The 13,898-nt window shown below is 41.3% G+C and overlaps 1 protein-coding gene across 5 annotated transcripts in view; it reads right to left on the bottom strand.

Annotated features, from left to right (window-relative positions):
• The window catches only part of LOC146813499 (uncharacterized), a 70,863-nt gene extending 58,151 nt beyond the window's left edge, over nt 1-12,712 (bottom strand). For 4 of the 5 annotated variants that reach the window (XR_014966984.1, XM_085620257.1, XM_085620256.1 and 1 more), the window contains exon 1: nt 12,235-12,508. The gene's annotated coding sequence lies outside the window, so the exon portion shown is untranslated. Of the gene's footprint in view, nt 1-12,234 lie in introns of all 5 variants that reach the window. The other variant, XM_085620254.1, reaches the window with a different exon arrangement.
• Between the last annotated feature and the right edge of the window lie 1,186 nt (nt 12,713-13,898).

Genomic DNA, 13,898 nt, shown 5'->3' with positions numbered 1-13,898 from the left:
ATTGAAAGCAACCAGCCATGGCGTCAATATATTACTGCAAGACACTCTTTCAAGCAGCTCCGGAACAGAACTGACTATGAGCGGGGCTCTCAGGTGATTATCTTTGTTCACTACTAATTATAAAATCAGCACCATCACGACACATAAGATTAAGGCCACTTTAGCGCGGATCAGATGATTAATGTAGATTGATGCATGCTGAAGAGGGCGTTGGAAAAGGCGGAATTATCTCTATCAATACTTACGTATACATACTGAAGTAAGTGGGATTCTACTGACTATTTTTAAAAGAGTGCCTATTGCACAAATTGGTCTCATGGACACAAAGTTCTTTCGGAATAGGTCTTTGGCACAACCCTAGACAGATCTGGCTGAACTTTCAGCTCTCTTTCGCCTCAGTGGCAATAGCAAACTGGATAGTGGAAGTCTGTGGCTAGAACAGTGATGGGTAAAAAGTATGCTCAGGAGACACTCCGGATATTTTTTGCGCACTTGAGCGAACGTAAGACTAAAATTGTGTAGAAAGGCTTGAAGTGTAGAAAGGCCTGGCATGTACTACCCTACACCACACGAAGCTGGGGGAACGGTAGCTTCAAAAGTACCCAAAATGGAGTGAGAAAATCCTGTGAATTTTCGTGTTACTGTATCAGGCAAGTAGCGCATATTGACACTACCCGACATGAAAGCAACTTACGCATGCCTCTGAAAATGTAACAAATCCCCTACATCCATTTAAGGGAAGTATTAATATTGTTATCATAATAAATGGATCTTTAAAATTATCCATCCACATTCTGGGGGTAGGGTACAGCAAAACACTAGTACACATAAGGAACGGTGATCAGGGACACTACCTTTGGCCTATATGCATAACAGAAGTATGAGACCGCTGACTTCAAGAACGGTGTAGCCTTTTGGGAGAGGGAGTTATTTGGCATCGGGGTGTTCACGGATTCAAATTACATAGGGGTTTAACGGTGCTTAGTATAAGGGGCTCCAAGTAAAAATAAAAGTAAACATTTCTTCGGTCCCTGGGAATAAATTAGGCAGGGGATAATCAAAGGGGCTTAGCAGTTCGTCGTCGATCATAGCGGTGTTGCTAAGGGGAACCGTCTGTGCGTGAGGTGGGGAGTTGGTTGCGTGTTCCAGAGACTCCCACAGGCCTCTAGTTCAGCCTCAGCGGCTTTGAGGTGAAGCAACGGTAGCAGGTACTATAGGCCGCTGCACTTCTCTGAGACAATAGGTGGCGCTCACGCACCCGTCACAATCAGGCGAGCCAGAGAGAAGGGGGGGCAACTGTCACAAGATGGCGGGCAAGGGAGGAACAACCATGCCTGACAACACTAAGGTCCAGCACGCACCTAATCATACACACAGGTGAAAAGGGAAAGGAGACGTTTAGCCTGTAGTACCCGGGAATGTCATTTGCGAGAATTAAGGGCATCAGTGCTTTGCTCAACAGACGCCACTTACTTTTGCTTTTTCTCACGGAGGTGCATGGGACATTTTGGCAATGGGAGCGCCTCCATCGCCACTGAGAACCTGAATTGGCGGTCGAAGTGCATTAAACCAAACTGTGAAGGGGAGAGTTGGGATGGGTAAGCAGTAAACTGGGAGGGGTGGTGGGGGCGTCAAGCAGTGTTGTGGGAGGGGGTTGCAGAGACAGGTGGAAGGAAGAAGTAATAAAGGCAAAGTAAAACAAGCTTCCACAAATATAAGCAGGAAGCAAAGAAGAAAATAGTGCAGAAAATGACTGGATAAGCACCACAGTGTAAGGTTACAAGGAAAACACCTAGGCAGTGCTGCAGGTGCGTCTCTGGTCAAGTAGGTAATTTTCTCGTTCTAAATGTTCCAGGCAGTGCTGCTAGCTGCTTCTCTAGTCTCAGTGCCAATTCCTCATTTTTAGGTCGAGTCTAGCACAGCGCGCAAGCGCTGCTTGGGATATGACCTCTTGGAATCTGGTTGCACTTTTTCGAAAACTCGTGCATGTACTGCACTGTTTCCAATGAGCACTCGTGCATGTACGGCATCCACCTTGTGGGAGCGAGCAGCGGCGCCATCTGTTTCCAACTTGTTGTAGTTTCTCCTTTAAGTGGTAGTTCTGTCTCAGAATGTGATGACATGGGTTTAGAGTGTAGAAGGGATTGAAGGGACAGTTGGAGCTGAAGCCTGCTGTCATCGCTGTGTATTTGGTGGGTGTTAACAATAAACACTTCAAAGAGTCTGCTCGTGAATCATCTTTACAATACTGGCGACGATCTAGAGGAAACACCCACCAAGGAACCCTGTGTGCCCCTGAAGAGCGCGATAAGGAAAAGATAAAGGTCTGTCTTTAATCCTTTTCGGAGTTGGAGGGCTGCCTACGCTAATATTTTGTGAAAAGAATGAAGTTTGAGAGCTGCCTGCGTTAATCTTTGAGAAAGAATGAAGATCAGAAAATATATGTATTTTGAGAGGCTGGATTCATATTTTTTAAACAATTAGCCTCATCGGTTTTCAAACGCGCTTTGTTTAAACATAAGCGAAAGGCAAAATACACACGCCTTAGCAGAGCGCGAGATGACAGCAGCTTGCTCGTGAATCATTAGCAAACAAAGGCAAAGGAAGTCAGCGCGTGAGGCCTTTCAAGCAAAGAATGTTAATGGGCCAAGTCAGAGTTGCATTCGGAACAAAGGTGAAGATGTCAGCATGTGTGGCCATTATGAGATGAGCAGCTGTACAAAGGATGTGGATGACTCATACACTCGCTTAATGTTTTAGAGTGTTTCGATACTTAAAGTCATCGCAAACAGAGACAGAGGAGATTAAAGTGTGAAACATTTATGCATCAAAGGATAGTGCACTGGTTAAAAGCGTTTTTTTTCATGAAAATAAAGGAGCGCGAAGTGGATATGATATGATGTTGGTTCCTGATGTAAATTCTGTGGAATTCAGGAAGGATTGAAATTGACACCATTGTTGTTTGTTTTTTCTCTCTCTTCATTTGAAATTATTGGGAATGAGATTACGAGAATGCAAGTAATTTAAACAGAAATCTGTTCACACTTTTCATCATTTCATGTCTGGAAGGTGCTAGTTGAGGAAATTTTTTTTTAAAAAGGGAACTCGTTGTTAATTTGAGTTATGCCACAGAAAATCTGCATGTAAAAAAAAAAAAAAAAAAAAAAAGAAGAAGAAATATTTCAAACTCATTATTTTCAAGTGAAATGATCTAGAACAAGAAAGATAAAAGCCAATTTCAAAAACATTCAGACATGGCTTCAGCAAGTGGCATGAGTCAACCACCACAGTTCTTAAGTGAACGAGGTGAACCTGTACTTCCCTGGAAAAAATGGAAACCACTTTTTGACTCATATTTCTTGGCAATTGGTGGTGAAAAGTTTTCTGCAATTAGGAAACAAGCCATACTACTTCACAATTTGGGCACAGAAGGAAGGAATATTTACGACAGCCTAGATCCTATACCAATAGGCAGAGGTGCAGGTGAACCTAATGACATGTATGAAATGACTCTATTGCAATTGCCGAGTTATTTTGGACCTCGGATAAATGTGGTTATGGAAAGACACAAATTTTTCATGCGTGTACAAGCCAAAGGAGAGAGAGTAGGGAACTATGTGGCAGCGTTAAAGTCTTTGGCACAGACTTGTGAGTTTGAACAATTATCTGACTCTCTCATCCGTGATCAACTGGTACGATGCACCAATGATCCAAAAGTCCAGGAAAAATTATTTTCAAAAAACCCCAATCTTAAAGAAGCCGTAACGATTGTGGAGAGCATTGAACATAGTGAAGGTATACCCGATGTTCTGGTTTCAGATAATGGGGTGCAGTTTACCTCTCAAGAAATTACAGATTTTTTTAAAGAACTTTCAGTCACACATCACAGAACTGCTCTTTATGCCCCCCAGGCAAATGGGTTAGTTGAAAGTATGAATAGATTAATTAGAGCTTCGGCTCAGAGTGCCCTAGAGAGAAGAGCTCCACTCAAGCCCATTCTTAGAGAAAAATTGTGGGCGCATAGGAATACACCTAATAGTGTTACTGGCTGTTCCCCATTTGAAAAACTTAAGGGGAGAACAGCTGGTTCTAAGTTAATTCCTCACTGGTTGAGTGTGAAAGATAGAGGTTGTGTTGTGAAGAATTGGAGACTTAACAAATAAAGAGAATTACAAGCGTAGATTTGATATGAAAAATGGGGTATGTCAATCTACTTGGAAAATTGGTGACATGGTGTTTGTTAAGAAGGCAGTTTGGTCTCCCAAGGGTGGTACAAAATATTTTGGACCGAGGCGTATTGTTAAAGTCATGAGGAATGTAGTTATGCTTGATGGGGGGGAGATGTGTGGAGTATGTCTCGTTTGTCAAGATGTGCCCATTCTGTGAATGGACACAGATTCTCTGTCTCAGCCCAAAGTCCCAAAATATAATGGAAATTGTACTCGATCTGGTCCATCTACTCATGGTTTCAGAATCAGGAGACTACCATCGTATCTTCAAGACTACTGTGTAAAGTACTAATGGTAATAAGTTGTTTTATCTTTGTATCTGCAAGTCTTATGTATTTGCTTAAGCTGTGTTATTTTATCTTTTTATTCTCTCTTTTGTGTTCTTTTACATTTCTATAAGGGGAAGATGTGTTGTAGTTTCTCCTTTAAGTGGTAGTTCTGTCTCAGAATGTGATGACATGGGTTTAGAGTGTAGAAGGGATTGAAGGGATAGTTGGAGCTGAAGCCTGCTGTCATCGCTGTGCATTTGGTGGGTGTTTACAATAAACACTTCACAGTAAAGCTGCTATGATTTAATGGCAGTTATTTGTGATCACTGCATTATTTGTTCATTTTTACTAGGTGTTAGGAGGGTTATATTCTCTAGAGCGACTAGTCTCTCCACACAATCTTTTTAATGTCCTTTTCTCTTTGTTGCACTGCATCACATTATATTTCTTTACTACTTAGTACACTTTTGCTGTTGTTGTCTGCCCGATTTCTTATGAGCATCAGAGCTTGCCATAGAAGCAATCCCTATGATCAAGAGATTGACCTTCTGCTTGTGGCGGATTACCAAATGATAGCATTGATCATCAGAGCTTGATACCTTAGCTCTATCGCATACAGCAATTTGATGGTAATCCTTGCTCTGCTCTGAATGCCAGGGCGTTATTACAACTATCTTTCAATTCCTGTGTATATCTCCCTATGTGCTTTTGTGATTGACCCCCAGTTCTCGTGTATGTGGAATTAGTTTATAATAGGCGATTAGGACTTGGGCAGGTCATTAAATATAGTTTCCCTTAGACCCTGTTCTCCCACCGGTTTGTTGATGTCAGTGAAAATGTTAACAACTACGGTGTCATTTTTGTTTGGGAAACTCATGACAAAGACTTTGCAGTATGTACTTTCCACCTGCTGCACATTTTCTTACGTTTTTAACCTTTCAAAACATTTAAATACTCTAGCATCCTTGTAAAATAAATTGTCCATCCAACAACATCTTTAAATTTAAAATAATGACCAGGTTCATTTTAAAGGATCGGCGGTTCAACTAAAATGTTACTGGAGTAACATAAGATAATATGGCATGGTGTTTAAATACAGTCATCAGACATCTCTGGGTTGTACAGGCATTGCAAACATTCAAGGTGTGCACAGACTGTTATATTGTGTAATTACTTTTCCTATGTTGTCTCGTGCTTGCATGCACGAGATCGTATCTTTTACATGTTATTATACAAACTCTTGGTTCATGGCACGATCACAGTGTTCTAGAATAGAACATGTGATCGGTCCCATGAACCAAGAGGCGACAGTTGTCGGAGGTCTGCTGGAGCTGGAAGACTTGTATCCAGCGGTGCTTCCTTTCCACTACTTTTGGATTAAAACTTGTTTTGAATCTCTACTTGATTCATGGACTGACTTAACAAAACTGGCGACGATCCTAGGAAGCACCTTTCATCGAACCTACGATTTGAAATATTTTATTTATGTGCATTTCTATATTTTTGCGCTTCGCGCATTTGTAAGCACATTCAAATATATTTTTTTCTTTTTACTAAAGAATCATCTCGTTGGCAGTGAACCTCCGCTTTATTTGCTACCCGCTGTTCTTATTTTCATTGGACTTTGTTTGGTAGTTCATCTTCGTCCTTGGAGCTTTACTCGTTATTTTTTTTTTAAAGAAAAATAATAAAGAAGGGAAGTCGGAATTTGAGACGTATTTGAGCGGTGCTGATCGATCCTTCAAGATGTGCTGAGGTGCGGAATCATCGTGAGTGCAAGCTTTTCGTTCCTAACGTGCGAAACACTCCTGGCCAGCACATGCATTATTGTTATGTTTTGAACATAACCAACGTTTCACTCACCGATCACGCTCTGGAATCCTCATCGTCTTCGTCTCTCTTCCTCCACTGCGCTCCAGAATATTCAACGTGAGCTCTTCGGTCTCCTTTCTGCGTTGACTACGCAACGAGGGTAATGACGCGTACGTCATTTCATCATCACGCCCAACGTTGCACGGACATCGGCAGCCTTTGATTTACTACGGAGTTCATTTATTTTTAAATTCGCTCATTTTGCTGTGGATTCTTAAAGGATTCTTTCTTCAACTTTTAAGGGACGGTTTATTTGTATTTTTTTTCTCTTCCTCTTCCAGGTAAAACTGTTGCACCGTCGTAAGGAACTTCAAACACATTTCATTTTTGTTGGTTTGTGTTTGGGATCTACTTCATTATTGCTCTTTCATATTTCAGGTTATTTTTGAGCTATTTACGCCATCTAGTGGTTAAATTCGTTCGTTTTTTGTTTTAACATTGCTTTTGGACAAAATATCTCACTATTTTGTGATTTGCTATCGTTCTCACCAAATCCTATTCATTTTTCTTCTAATTTTTTTTTTTTTCTCTTCTTCTTCTCTTACTCCTTTGCTTTTCTGATTTCTGTTATTTCCTCTGTTGAGTTTTAACATGTGTGCACAAGGCTATACTCTGTCTCCCCCACAACCTTATTGGTCAGCTGGCAGTTCTCCTTGTATGCCCTGGGTAGAATGGAAAGCGTATTTTTTAAATTATATTGAGACATTAGATGCTAATGGAAAAATGAAACCACCTGAGAAAAAGGGAATTTTTTTACATTCATTAGGCCCAGAAGGTTTAAAAGCATTCAACCAATTACCCAGTCTAGACAGCAGTGGGGATGGTAATATTTTTGAAAAAGCTATTTTGGACTTTGATCGCTACTGTTCCCCAAAAGTTTGTATTGGCATTTAGAGGTACAAGTTCTTTCAAAGGAAGCAGCTTAATGATGAACCGGTGGACAGTTACGTTTCCATTTTGAAAACTTTGTCTTTGGATTGTAAGTTTGGTACTTTACAGGAAGAGTTCATTAGAGACCAAGTTGTAATGCACTCTAACAATTCGACTATCCAAGAGAGGTTATGGGTTAATGGAGATTCTGATTTAGAAAGTATTCTAGCCATTGTGAGAAAGTCTGAAATGTCATGTAGAAGTGCAAAGCAAGTCAAGGGAGAATCCAGTAGTACTGATAAAGATACTATTGCTAAAATTAATACTAAAACTCGCTTCAAAGAACAGGACGTTAAAACGAAAAAAACTTCTGGTTCTTTCAAGGGTAAAATTGAGGAACAAAAAGATAATTTGAAGTGTTATAGATGTTGCAGCAAAACTCATTTAGCTCATTTCAAATTCTGTCCAGCCATCAAGCAGAAGTGTTCTAATTGTGGTTTGGTTGGTCATTTCTCTAAAGCATGTAACAAAAAGAAGGCCAACAACAAAGTTAAGTGTATAGATCAAAACGAGGACAGTGAGAATGAAGATCCCAACAATGACTATAGTGAAGTATGTTCCTATGTTCTCAACATTAAGAACCCGTATCATTCCATTCTGAATATTGATAATCATATCATCAGGAAAAAACCTGTATGTGATATGGTTATTGGAGGTGTAAACACCAAAATGTATGCAGACTCTGGTTCTCCTTACTCAATCGTTAATGAGACTGTATGGAACACACAATTTGTACCAAAATTAGGTAACACGTTAGAGTCTACTGACATCTCTCCAGAGGGGTATTCTGGCGAAAGAATTGACATTTTGGGTTATAGAACTCTTGTTTTTAGGTTCAAAAATCGGGAATGCACTACCAAATTATATGTTTCCAAGAAAGGACCATCTGTCTTAAGTTGGTTCGATCAGGGCAAATTAAACATCATGCTTAACCCTAATAGCCCTGACCCTGTTATGATAATTGATGAGTCTAACGGTCTCAATACACTTTTACTAAAAAAAATTCCCAGTGTGTTTAGTAATGGTATTGGTAAACTAAACAATTTTAAACAGGAAATCCGTTTAAAGAAAGACTCATGTCCTAAGATTCACAAGGCACGCAACATTCCTCTAGCTGTTCGTGAAGAGGTCAAAATAGAGTTAGACTCACTAGTGAGAGACGGTATTATTGAAAGAATTGAGTCTTCTGAGTGGGTTTCACCCATTGTCGTTGCTAAACGCGCCAATGGAAAAATCAGGTTATGCATTGATTTACGCCATTTGAATAACAACATTATTATTGATCAATTCCCTCTACCGCGCATATCTGAAATGTTGAGCAGTGTTGGGGGGGCTAAATTTTTTTCTACTATTGATCTATCAGCGGCGTACCACCAGATTGAATTATGTGAGAATAGTAAAGATTTCACTGCATTCATTACTCCGTTCGGATGTTTCAGGTATAACAGGATGCCTTTTGGTTTAGCGTCTGCAGCGGCCATTTTCCAACGTGTAATGCAAGATTTACTTAAGGAATGTAACAACGCAATTTGTTTTCAAGATGACATTCTTGTTTTTGGTAATAGTTCTCAGGCACATTTGTCAGCATTAGAAAATGTCCTGAGAGTTCTTTCTGACCATGGTCTTACAATCAAACATTCCAAATGTAAGTTTGGCGTGAGTTCTGTGACTTATTTAGGTCATGAGCTGTGTGAGGAGGGTATCAAACCAAAATATGATTTGGTTGAGGCTATCAGATGTGCTCCTCAACCCAAGTCCAAAGATGACGTTCGATCCTTTCTAGGTCTTACAGAGTTTTACTCTAAATATGTACCAATTTTTTCTTGTCGTACTTTCAGCATAAGACAATTGATCAAAAACAAGAGCAAATTTATGTAGTCAAAGGATTGTGAAAGTGAATTCAATGATGTTAAGAATGCCATTTGTGCTGCTACTGCCCTTTCAGGTTTTGATCCTGCACTCCGGTGCATTATCACTACTGATGCAAGTTCAAAGGGTTTAGGGGCAGTGCTGTCTCAGAAATCCAATGACAGTAAGGAACACATCATTGCGCATGCATCCAGAGCACTAACACCCGCTGAAGAGAAATATTCTACCATAGAAAGGGAAACTTTAGCTTGCGTCTGGGCGCTTGAGCATTTCAGGGTGTTTGTGTGGGGCAAAGAGTGTTTAATTAGGTCTGACCATAAACCATTGGTACGTCTTTTAACCACAGAAGGCATGTTGAAAGCTTCAGCACGTATAGCCTGGATGTCCATGCGTCTTCAAGATTTTATTTATTCCATTGTGTATGTGCCCGGGAAGGATAATGTAACGGCTGACTTTTTATCAAGAATGCCTTTACCTCTTAAAGAATGTACACATAATGAGTGGGATGATTACCATATAGCTTTGGTGCATGATGAAAATCTTTTACCCATTGACCGGAAGCTTTGGTTTAAGGAATTTGTTAATGATCCTATTCTTAAGAAAGTGGAAGAGTATATTTTATCGGGTTGGCCTAATAAAAAGAACATTGATTCTGACCTTAGGAGTTTTTGGGAGGTAAGGAATGAGCTTTCCGTGGTAGATAGTGTGCTTAAAAGAGGTGATTGTGCCATTCCTCCGAGCAAATTGAGGCGGAATATTGTTTCTAGTGGTCACGAAGGGCACTGTGGTATTGTGAGAACCAAGCAAAAAGTGAAGAACAGTTTTTGGTGGCCTGGTATGGATGTATTCATTGAACGTATTATTAGGAACTGTATCACTTGTGCAAATGCTGACAAGACGTTGGTCACTCTCAAACCTAATATTAGTGAACATACCATTCCAGATTTTCCGTGGCATACCATTGCCATGGATATTATGGGTACGGTTGGTCCTAACTCAAAATATGTGCTCGCAACCATTGATGTTTTTTCAAAATGGCCTGTGGTTAAAATTGTTGATAAGGTGGACACGGATTCTGTTTTAGCATTTCTGGATGAAATTTTTACTGAGGAAGGGTTACCAGTACGACTAATCACAGACAATGGTGTTCAATTTATGTCTAACAAAGCAAAAGTGTATTTTAGCAGAGTAGGCATTACTCATTGCACCACATCTCTGTACAACCCCAGCGGCAATGGTGTTATTGAGAGGTTTAATAGGGTTCTCAAAAGTGCCATCCAAGTTATGGGCATTGGAAATGATAAATGGGAACTGCACATTTTTAAAACCGTATGGATGTATAGGACCTCCGTTAATGCTATGACGGGTTACTCACCGTTTGAAATAATGAGGGGTAGACTCCCTAGAACCAAATGTAATCCAGCATGGTTGGCACCATCTACCATGTCTAATTTAGATTTTAAGACTGTGAAGGAAAATCTCATAAAAAATCATGTTGTCATTAAAGAACGTTATGACAAGCGAAGAGGGTCAGTACATGATCCAGTTGTTGAGGTAGGCATGCTAGTTAAGGTTAAAAAACCTTGGAAGGTTAGGAAAGGTGAAAGTCAATTCATGGGACCTTTTGAGATAAAAGAGGTACTTAAGAATTCTGTGAAACTTACCAATAACAAAGTTTGGAATTTAAGTAGAATTGCTGTTCTAAAAGGGGACAAAAGTGTTTATTTAAATGCTGACGATGAAACTAAGTTTACTGACAATTTGGAGGATGAAGATTGTGTAAGTAGTCCAATCTGTGATACTGATTTGGGCAATATTCCTTGTGAAAATGAATGTAATGTAGACTATGGGAAAAGACAGCGGAAAAAACCTGGGTGGATGGCTGATTTTGTTTCTTTTATCAGAAACAGGTTTGTGTATTGAATGTTTTTTTTGTTTTTTTATTGTTTCTTTAAGGGAGGAAGGTGTTTTATATATGTGTAATTACTTTTCCTGTGTTGTCTCGTGCTTGCATGCACGAGATCGTATCTTTTACATGTTATTATACAAACTCTTGGTTCATGGCACGATCACAGTGTTCTAGAATAGAACATGTGATCGGTCCCATGAACCAAGAGGCGACAGTTGTTGGAGGTCTGCTGGAGCTGGAAGACTTGTATCCAGCGGTGCTTCCTTTCCACTACTTTTGGATTAAAACTTGTTTTGAATCTCTACTTGATTCGTGGACTGACTTAACACAGACATGCAGAAAGTGGTGAGAAGAGAGAGTATGAAATTTCCAGTGGCACGCAGTGCCAATAACTTTTTGAGCACGTGCCTGCTTTTGTGCAGGACAGTAACTAGAAGTTGTTAAATGGCAGGGGGGGGGGGGGACTATTGCAGAGAGGTAATTTTGCAGCAGGCCTCTGAGCCTGTTGGTCAGGGGGCACACGTTGTTTCCAGAAAGCAGACAGACAGCCACATGGACTACACGTGTGTAACTTCACTAAGGGTATTAAATACGAGATGTGAGTTTAAGAGCTTGACAGAACAACTGATTAGACGCCACTTGGTAATCTAGATTTTCGGAAGCCAAAACGGTGTATCCGATACGGGCCAGGCAGGAAGTTTCAACCGCAACTAAAGAGCTATGAGCTGTTCAATTCTCTGCCACTTTAATTTAGTAGTATTATACATATATACCCTGTGGTTTAGTTGTACAAAATAACACTTTACATAAGTACTTCTCCATACAGTTCTATAATATGCTTAATAAATGTGCTAAAACTTGCACACACGATAATGTAAAGCATAACTAAAAACGTATAAGGTCCTAAAGGCAAGACCTATTGTCTACGCCAATGCTTGTTAGTTCTACCTTAGTCTACCTGCTTCTCTGGTCCCAGTGTCCGTTCCTCATTCTAAGTCCTCTAGACAGTCCTGCAGCTGTATCTCTGTTCATACATACACTTCACTCCAAACCAAAACAATATAAAAGACACAATCACAGACGCCAATAGCTCTAACTCTGATAAATGCGAGACCCGTTGCAATGCAAATGCTTGTTGATATGTGTCCGCACTCACCATCCGCAGGTTCTCTCGGCTGCTATGTCAGGACGGCCGGGGGACGAGGGTGGTTTGGGGGTTAATGCAGGCAAACAACTGATTCCGCCGCTCCCCGGCCGCAAGAAAAAGAGAACTTTAGGCAGACCGGACAGGAAGACAGGCGACGCGGGAAACCGGAAAGCAAGCAAAAAGCAGAACCGGAAGATAGGCAACGGGGTTTTTTGGACTGGTTTCCCTGCGAATTTATTGGTGTATCTGGTTGTCTTTTGGCTACACCCTCCCCGATGTCCTTGAGAGGCGGGGTCGGCTATAACTCCCGCTGCCATACAGAGATCCGCGGGATGAAAGGAGGGTGGCAGAGGCCTCGGGCCCCGCGCTGTCTCCGGAGGCCGCGCACGCAACACTCGGGTTCTGCCGTTTGGTTTCATGGTCTGCCGGTAATTGCCGCCTGAACCGTGACTTCCGGGTTCTGTCAGGTGTGCGCCTCGGAGCGAGTGGCTTCCGGCTTCCTGTCTTGTCAGGTGTGGGTCGCGAGGAAGGTGACTTCCGGTTTTCCTGCCTGTACGGCTATTCTGTCAGGTGTAGGGCGCGAGGCAGGTGACTTCCGGGTTTGTTGCCTGACTTCCTGCCTGCCACTGATTATGGCGCTGCTCTGACTGTTCTTGCAGCTGAGCGGGGGCGGCGCATGAAGAGCCCCCCCCCCAGTCCGGCGGATTGCTATTAATCTGGGCACAGACACTACCTCCATCTCATCAGGTGCCTACAGCTTTTTCACTGCTGTATGTACTCCTTGTACATTTTATTTTTCTCCAATGATCTACCATTTTGTATTTCGTTTTGGTAGTATTTGGTTATTTTAAACCACCTGTAATTTCTATGCAATTAAATATTTCTATTGAAAAGCGCTGTAGCACCTTGCGTAATGTCCGTGCTAAATAAATATGCGTAAATAAATGATGTTCCTTCGCTGACAAGTTTTGGGATTGCTTATGTGTGACATTTCCACAATTTCAGTATTCTTATCAGAAGTGGGCGAGCCAACAAATTAAGAGGGAAAGCCAGAGCTGAGAAAAGGGTTGGCTCTAACTCTAAGAGCCCATGCACGAGCCAAGCCCAGGAAAATATGTGGCATGTAAATCATGCAACAAACATCACTTTAAAATATGATAAGGTGCCTTAAAAACTTCGGGGCATATCTACAAGACGGCAATACAAAATTATCGCCGCTTTTGCGTCCGTTTTCGTCCGAAAAGCGGCGATAATTTTATCGCTATATTAGCAAGGTCACGCTATCGCGTGAAACCTTGCCTTAGCGCCTGAATTCCTAACGCCCATCTTTGCATCTCTAATGAGATGCAAAGTGGGCGTTCCTCCCCAGGATAACGGGAGAAATGTCGCTAAGTGACATTTCTCCTATTATCAGGCCTCACGCAAAGCAGCATAGCGACAAGAAAAGTAGCGATAACCTCTGTTATCGCTACTTTCCTTACGCCTGCTTTGAAACTAACTTAGCCATGATATCCACCTTGGAAGGTGGATATCATGGCTAAGTATGTGAGGCCCTATCAGCAAGCTTTCGCCAAACTTCATGGGGTTATTGCTGGGTTTCCAGCGATAATCTCACATTTGGCAGTTAGCGCTAGGATTTTTATCGCTTTTGAGATAAGCGTTGCTAATCGCAC

This window comes from Triturus cristatus, chromosome 7 (genome assembly GCF_964204655.1).
Source record: "Triturus cristatus chromosome 7, aTriCri1.1, whole genome shotgun sequence".
Taxonomy (NCBI): Eukaryota; Metazoa; Chordata; class Amphibia; order Caudata; family Salamandridae; genus Triturus; species Triturus cristatus.
The sequence above is the reverse complement of the archived record's forward strand: the minus strand, read 5'-3'. Positions and strand labels throughout refer to the sequence as shown.